This window comes from Nomascus leucogenys, unplaced genomic scaffold (genome assembly GCF_006542625.1).
Source record: "Nomascus leucogenys isolate Asia unplaced genomic scaffold, Asia_NLE_v1 001280F_44326_qpd_obj, whole genome shotgun sequence".
Classification (NCBI taxonomy): Eukaryota; Metazoa; Chordata; class Mammalia; order Primates; family Hylobatidae; genus Nomascus; species Nomascus leucogenys.
This window is the reverse complement of record NW_022097310.1, coordinates 1,177-10,452: the sequence shown is the minus strand read 5'-3', so window position 1 is coordinate 10,452 and position 9,276 is coordinate 1,177.

The following is a 9,276-nucleotide window of genomic DNA, read 5'->3' as shown; positions in this document are numbered from 1 at the left end:
ATTAGTATCCTTATAATTCATAAAATCTATAGTAAGAACATGAGTTACAAATGGTATCATTGTGTAGATTTAAGATAATGAGATATGTTTAACACTGTAATTTATTATTGTGTAAAGGAAAGATGATATAATTTTATCACTATGTTTCACTCACCCCTGAGTTCTTTTAATGGTTCCCACAATGATTCTTCCAAAAATAATTTTGTCAAGTTCTCCTCAAGATCAGAAGCTCATTCACTGCAGTACTGAATTTCAGAGGTCACCAAAATGCATTTCTAAGTGCAGTCCTTCTCCTTCAGAGAAAACTGAGCTTGTCTCTTCTGCGTCCTTTTATAAGACTCTGTGAAGACCACACCCACCTCTTTACAGGTATTTAGAGCATTCAGAAAGTTGGAGACAAAGATGATTAGGTTTATGCAGTATTTAGAACACACCTTTGCAGCTCTGATTAAATTATCATCACACTTTCATTCTGAACACCAGTGTCTGAATGACTCACATGTAACATAAATCCTGTCAGAGCATACATAGGCTAGAAATTAACTAAGATGCATTTTATAATGTTTATTGAGTTTCTTCCATGATACAGGCATTCCTCTAAGCGCACATTTATTTATTCTAGAGAAAGGGTCTCCTTCTGCAGTGCAGTGGCATAATCATAGCTCCCTGCAGCCTTGAATTCCAAGTAATCTCCTGCTTCAGCCTTCCAAGTAGCTAAGAATTTAGGCTCACACTATATAACCTGGCTAATTTTTTTGTTGAAATTTTTGGTAAAGTCAGTGTATGACTCTGTAGCCCAGGCTGTTCTCCAACTCTTGGCTTCAAGTGGTCCTCTGGTCTCGGCCTTCCAAAGTGCTAAGAGTATAGGTATAAACCACCTCTTCCAGCTTATATGCTGCTTTAGCACATTTATAGGATATTTCCAGAGAAGTACAATGGAAGATAAAACTTTCCTTTTTGTTTTCTGTTTTCTACCACTCTAAGAAAAATCACTGATTAACCAAATAAACTCACTAACCTGAGGTCTCTCATTGAATTTACAAAACTTCACCAGTCTCTTGGGTGAAAGATGAGTTATTATTTTAATGCCATTCTCCACATAGTGCATGATGTCCTACAATGACTAGAAGTGCACCATGGGAATTATTTTGGGGATTATACATAACTTTTAGGATATAGGCAAATTCACAAATACAGAATCCAAATGATAGGGATGGACTATATTTTTCTTTCTATACCAAATCTTTTTGTTTTTATATGAAAATTATTTTTTTAAAAAGAAAGAGATTTCAGAAGGGACTACTCAAATATCTTCTGACAGAGGAATTATTTGCCAGTGGTCCAGAAGACTTATGGTCAAGACTGTCAAAACAGTGAAGACAAATCTATCAGAACCATGTCTGTCAAGATTCAAAGACAAAAGCAGAACCCATAAGATATATGTATAGTTAGGGAGATTCACATATGAATTAAGTGCAAAGATTTGGCTTACACAATTGTGGGGGCTGCTTAAGCAAATGTGAGGGCCTGGGTACAGTCCATCAGGAAAAGAAATCCCCTGCTGGCTGCATCCCAGTGGTCATGAATCAAAGCTTTGGTTTAAAGTCAGCAGCGGGCAGTTGGAAGATTAGAGTCCCATTTGCTGTTTAAAACGTTCTTCAAGGAATGCCTAAGTATTTCTTTAAAGGACTTTCACTGATGAAGTCAGGCTTACTTGGGTACACTTCCTAGTCACAGGATTAGGACCTTTGCTTGCATCTGTAAAATGCCTTTCCAACAGGTCCTAAGTAAGTGTTTCATTGAAGAATAATGAGGTATGTCTATGCCACAAAACGGTTACTGCCCTCATTTCCCTCTTTGTACGTACATGTACTCAAGTAGACACATCATAAAATCATCCAGAGTTTATATTTCATTAAATACAAGGATTTGAACAATAGATTTTCTTGTTCTATTGTCAGTTTACTGTCCAAGACCACCAACTGACTGACCACCCTGTATGCACGTTCTGTACCTCAATAAATCTAAGTAATTAATCAAAGTGTCCACACAGAAGTAAGATCTGCGCTGGTTGTGTGGGGGAGCCCTGTTGGCTCAGTCCTGGACTCCGGAGTGGGAAACTTGTGAAACCCTCAGGTCATGGACTGGATCCTGCAGACACTCTCTGCTGAAATTCTGGAGCTCTGTGGTGGGGCACTGGTACTCCATTACAAGGTCTGATGATGCTGTGTATCAGGAAGGAATTAGGGCAAGGAGAGAAAGGAAGGTAGGTAGCTTCTGATTTTATTTCAACCACTTTTTGCACCACATCATTCACTTATTCAAACACTCAGCTTTAGGCAGCTGAAGCCTAGAGCACTGGAAATTAGGAGCTTTCAATTACAGACCTACCTCTGTCTACTGTGGCATTATCAAGGAAACAACCTATTTTCCTACTTGAGTCTCAGACCATGAAACAAATAGAAGAAAGTAATTCTCTTTAGAGTTGACATTTTGTAGGTTCCAAAAGTCCTACCCAATCCAGAAGACAGAGTAGAGGTGGGCATAGGCAAGAGCAATCCATGATGTGGATAAAGGACACTCCAGCCAATTTGGAATATTTCCTTATTTCCCAGTGCTTCTCCTTTTAATAGAAAAGATACTTTTTTGTACATGAGACTGTTTTCATTCTAGCATCTGAAACCTACCTCTACCACAAAGTTTCTGTTGAGTTACAAATCTATTTTTGAGAATCTGATAATAGACTCTTTTATTCATCTGGGTTCTAAAACTCATTGGAAAATCTTTGTATGAAAGTTGGTGATCTAGTTCTGTTTCCTTAACATATGTAGAAATCCGACTTTATTTAATTCTGGAAATTTTTTAATTTTTATAAAAATGCCATTATATGATAAATACCACTTAAATCCTAGGCATTATAACTCCCTTGACATTTTGTTTGTTTTATTTGCACACATGGAGAGAATTCTGCATAGTTTTTCTCATGCTAACAAAATTTATTAATTTTCCAAAAAGTTATATTTTGCTTTCTGCATCCTGAATGTCCAGGGCTATCTTTTCTTGAACACATTTTTTTTTGCATTTCTTCTCAATTATTTTATTCATTTATTATCTATTTTTCTACAAACCCCAGTCATTTTCTCTTGAAATCTCTTATCGGCCGGGTGCGGTGGCTCACGCTTGTAATCCCCAGCACTTTGGGAGGCCGAGGCGGGCGGATCACGAGGTCAGGAGATCGAGACCATGGTGAAACCCCGTCTCTACTAAAAATACAAAAAATTAGCCGGGCATGGTGGTGGGCGCCTGTAGTCCCAGCTACTCGGAGAGGCTGAGGCAGGAGAATGGCATGAACCCGGGAGGCGGAGCTTGCAGTGAGCCGAGATTGCGCCACTGCACTGCAGCCTGGGCGACAGATCGAGACTCCGTCTCAAAAAAAAAAAAAGAGACCTCTTATATATTTGAGTGGAGAGAAATATGTTAGAAAAAGGAAGGGGACAATGTGATACATGGGCTATGATGTACCAGTTACTGCGCTGTCTCTATGCACACATTGTTCCTAATCTCCACAGAAAATATGCAATATGTGTAGCATTGTCCCAGCTTTATATATGAGCACATAAAAGGTAAGCATTTTTTGTTGTTGTTGTTGAGACCGAGTCTCGCTCTGTCGCCCAGGCTGGAGTACAGTGGCGGCGTGATCTTGGCTTACTGCAAGCTCCACCTCCCACGTTCACTCCATTCTCCTGCCTCAGCCTCCCGAGTAGCTGGGACGACAGGCGCCCGCCACCAATGCCCAGCTAATTTTTTTGTATTTTTAATAGAGACGGGATTACACTGTGTTAGACAGGATGGTCTCGATCTCCTGACCTCGTGATCTGCCCTCCTCAGCCTCCCAAAGTGCTGGGATTACAGGCATGAGCCACCGCGCCCTGTAGTAAGCAATCTTTTTATGATCCTGTTTCCTGTATGGGATGGATTCAGGGATCAATCCCATGCCGTCAACTCCATAAATCCTCAAATCTCTCAATGTATTGTCTCACTTAGAGCCACAGAAGCACATATGATTTGTGTGTTCAGGTGAGGTTCAGCCTACATTCTGAAGTTTCTTTCTCTGATGAATGAAACATTCAGTTCTTGAATATTGCTACATTATCATTAGGCTGTAAAAATCAGAATCAAATAGGTTTTCTTCCTTAAGAAAATAATGGAGGCAACAATTACAAACAGCACCCTAGGTTTTAGATTTCAATCATGTTTTTCCTTTTCTATTCTTTTTCTTTTCTTACAGACAGGGTCTCACTCTGTCACCCAGACTATAGTGCAGTTGCTGGATCATAGCTACTGCAGCCTCAACCTCCTAGGCTCAAGCGATCCTCAACCTCGGCCTCCTGAGTAGCTCTGACTACAGGCAGACATCCCCACTTCAGGTTAGTTTTTTAAATTGTTTGTGGAGATATGGTCTTCTTAGGCTGTTCTGGCTGGTCTCAAACTCCTGGACTCAAACAATCCTCCTGCTTCAACCTTCCAAGGCACTGGGATTACAGGTGTGAGCCACTGTTCCCAGCTTCAAAGCATTTTCATAGCAAAGAGTTAACAGAACATTTTCTTCTCTAGATTCAGTAGACACAAGATTCTTGTCTTTTATTCTTCCCATATCTGGCTGTGTATCCTGTTCTCAGACATTACATTGCCAAATTTGTTTTCCATTCATCTTTCCTAGCACAGTAAAGAAAAATGAGTACTGTGGAGTAGAGTTGTCACATTCTTTCCTGAACCCTGCCAGTTCTAATGGTGCTCATGGACTTAGCCATTTCCCTTCACTGGAATCCATAAATAACTATAAAGAAGTGTTGTTTATAAATTTCCAAGGAACAGAGCAGAATGTAAGGATAGCATGTTTTGTGTCTTCACCTATCCTAAGCCCAAAGGATCATGAGTGCTACATATAGAAATCTTTCCTCTTTACCCCTGTCACATTCTACTTGGATGCTGTGGAGAAATAAACCCAGTGTATCCCCTTCTGCTATACAAAATAATACTATTCGGCTTAAACTGATGTTTGTAAAATTTCATCCTCAGATATCAGTCACATTTTCAAATAAATGCATTATAAAAACCATGTAATACAAGTTGACTATTTCTTATTCACAATGTTAGGGCCAGAAGAATTTCAGATTTTGGATATTTGTGGATGGCAGAATATTTGATATATATAATATATCTTGTGTATCAACCCAAGTGTAAACACAAAATTTATGTTTCATATACACCTTATACAGATAGGCTAAAGATAATTTTAGACAATGTGTTAAATAATTTTATTCATGAAGCAAAGTTTGTGTACACATGCCATTTTATTATCCTTTGTGAGTGCTCTTGCTTGAGGGCATCTAGGTGGACACAGAAAGATATATTGCAACTGAAGGGCTGGGAGAGTCTTTTGTCCACTGAGAAAATGTTTTGACTGTAACTTCTCACATGAGGTCACGTGTGGGATATTTCACTTTTGGTGACATTTCACAGCTCAAAACCTTTGAGATTTTGGAGTATTTTGGATTTTTAGATATTTTGATTAGTGGTGCTCAACCTGTATGGTATTTCATCTTTTTTTCTCCAGGTAGGAATGGAAAATGCATTTTTGTTTTTACTTGTATTACACATTTTTTCCAACTCAAATTCATTATGCATGTTGTTAGATCTCTTCAAATTTCGATGAAAAGTCTCAAGTTATATCAATTACTATTTTCAAAAATTTTTTGCGGTAAGTAGATTAAATACTATGATAATCCACAGTTCAAAAATAAACATAAATTCATGTGCTTGTATTCCAGTTGGGTTTTTTTTTTCCCAAACGATGAGCATTAATGAAATACTTTGCCTTGAAACCTTTTTCTAAATATATTTGAGAATATTGTTCGAAAGCAAAAATTGAAAAAGACTGAACATACCATAATAAATGACATTTGTGCTTAAGAAGGCTATCTTTTTCAAGATTATTTATAAAATAAAAATACACATTTCTAACCTCGTTCAGTTAAGAGCTTGTTACTGATGTGCTAATTATGATGTTGAATGTTGTTAGCTACAGGATGACCTGTAATAGGACCTGTTAAGCTGAACTGTCTCGATTTAAATGCTATTCATCATTCCTGTGCAGTATTCTTTTTTTTTTTTTTTTTTTTTTGAGACGAGTCTCGCTCTTCGCCCAGGCTGGAGGCAAGTGACCAGTCTCGGCTCACTGCAAGTCTGCCTACCGGGTTCACGCATTCTCCTGCCTCAGCCTCTTGAGTAGCTGGGACAAGGCGCCCGCCACCAGCCTGGCTAATTTTTATGTGTTTTAGTAAGACGGGGTTTACCATGTCTCGATCTCTGACCTTGTGATCCCCCGCCTCGGCCTCCCAAGTGCTGGATGCATATGTTTTTATTAGAATTCTAGCAGTATGTATTTTATATTTGTGACCTAAATAACAAGCACAAAAAAATGATTTCAATGTTATGCCATTATTTTAAAGTCTGTTAAAAAATATTGTAGGTATCAGCAACTAGAACAGTGCTTCATACATAGAAAGAGACCAATTAATGGCCTAAGTAAATGTTTAGTTACTTAAAGAACTTTGTATATGTAATACATCCAAATCAATTATTATTTGGGTTGGTATATGATAGCAAACCTAGATGCAGGTTAAGAAGAATATTGAGCAGAATGGGGTAGGAGGTGTGAGGAGTAGGCCACAGAGAGTATGCTATAAGTGAGTCAGAGTTGAAAGCACCCATAGGCTAAGTAGATACCTCCCATTCTGAACCCATTTCAGCAAATATTTGAGTCTTCCATGTCTTTTGTAGATTCTGGGAGTTTAGAAAATGGCTTTAAGAGAAGTGATGAGCCACTTATACTTTTATATTCATTTATACTGTGTTGATGATTGAGAATTTCTCTAAGTCACTAGAGATAAGCTTCAGAATACTGATCTCAGGATACAAATCTATTTTTCAATTTTACACCCATAACCCATTCTCAAAGATGACCCCTCTGTTAAGTAATAGTAAATTATCTTCAATGTCATTTAAGTTCACCAGTTTCTTGTGAAATGTTTTTAACTTTAAAACGTTTAAAAACACAAAAAGTCATTCTTTAAAACTAAACATGTATAAATCAAGTTCTTAAAACCAATCCAGTCTGGGTGTGGTGGCTCAGTCCCAACACTTTGGGAAGCCGAGGTGGGTGGATCCCTTGAGGTCAGGAGTTCAAGACAAGTCTGACCCACATGGCAAAACCCTCTATCTAATAAAAATACAAAAATTAGCCCGGCATAGTTGCACAGAACTGTAGTCCCAGCTACTCAGGAGGCTGTGGCAGGAGAATCACCTGAACCTGGGAGGCAGAGGATGCAGTGAACCCTGATGGTGCCACTGCAATTCAGCCTGGGCAACAGAGCGAGACTACATTTCAGAAAAAAAAAAGTCTTCTGCTCTTTAAAAATCATGGAAAAGGTCATGTTTGTAGTCCTTTTCAAATCTTCAACGAGCAGACTGGATTTGAAAAGTGTTCAAATGATCCCATCAACTGGTAAAGACTCCCAGGAAGTAGGGACTTTCTGTGGAGAAATACAGAGAATAAAGATAAATTGGTGGTCATGCTTCCATTAATTACATCTCTGGATTCTTTAAAGAAAAAATTCGGGCCAGGCATGGTGGCTTACGCCTGTAATCCCAGCACTTTGGGAGGCGGAGGGGGGATCACGAGGTCAGGAGATCAAGACCATGAAACCCCGTCTCTACTAAAAATACAAAAAAATTAGCCGGGTGTGGTGGCGGGCGCCTGTAGTCCCAGCTACTCAGGAGGCTGAGGCAGGAGAATGGCGTGAACCTGGGAGGCAGAGCTCACAGTGAGCAGAGATCATGCCACTGCACTCCAGCCTGGGTGACAGAGCGAGACTCTGTGTCAAAAAAAAAAAAAAAAAAAGAAAGAAAGAAAAAATTCAAGTGTTTACTTTCTTTTTTGGTTTAAGTAAAAATTGATTAATTGTTGCTGAGTATTTTCATCGCTTGCGTAGTCAGCATTTCAAAATATGAAGATACTCTGATGGTCTGAGCTCAGTCTGAGCAAAAACATTGTCTTCAATAAGAAATAACAATTTTTCATTGTATTTATGTAAAGGTTGAATTTTTGGAAACCCTGGGAACACGGGTTGCTTTCGCTGCAAGCTTGACTTCTCCAGAGCCAGGATATATGAAATCCAATTTCTTAAAAAATTGATTAGCTGTTGGGTCTCCTGAAACTCTCTACTATATGTTTCTGTTACCTCTGATTTCCACATATTAGAATCAAATTAGGTTAACTTGTAAAAACTCTGACCACTTCAGGGGAACTCAAATTTACTGTTCTCTCAACAACAGACTTTTCTCATAAAAAGGGAATAACATATCCAGTAATGTCTTATCTGCTACTAAAGGTCATGTCTATTTTGCAGGAGAAACTTCTAAAGAAAATGAATCCTTTATGGAGGAGCACTCAAGAAATGCAAAACAATCTAAATCAGGAAATTAGCAAAATCCATTCATTGACGGTAGGGATAAAAAGGTTTTATATTTTTAATGTAGATTGGCACAATGCTAGCTTAGACTTCTTAGCTGAATTCTGCTTACCAGTTAAAAAATAGCAGTGTCCTCTTCCCAGAAAAAAAAAAAGTGGTTTCAAATGATATATCAGCAATTATCATTATACAGGCCAACAGGAGCTCGTGCAAAAAATACTAGTATGTACATGTATATGAAATAAACAGGGCATGATAGTGATTCCTGATGTAACCTTGAGGGTTTAGATAAAACTTCCAAGGCACTGAGAATAGGATAGCATTGAGTTATTTAAAGCATTGTATTCACATTGAGTAGTTTAAAGTTTTGCTGTGAAGGTGAGGAGAGAAATAGAGAAATCAGTGGGGACAAAAAACACCTGAAGTAATTCCTTTAAAAACTCGGCAGTAGAGTGCATACTGAAATATTTAAAAATGTTTAGAAGAATCAGGCAAAGGAACAAGAGAAAATTAAGAAGAAGCAGGTAAAAAAGACAATGAAGTAAGAATCCTCTAGAAGCATCACAGGAAGGGATCTTGAGCCCTTTTGAGGTACTGATTTATACAGGAAGGGAGACTAGGAGGAACATGAAGAAAGGATGGGTAGAGGAGACTAGCAGATCTTCTAGAACCTTTCCAAGTATGAGACACAGAGCTTATGAGTTTACTGCTTGCATATCCTAGGAGAATAACAGTTGAAGTG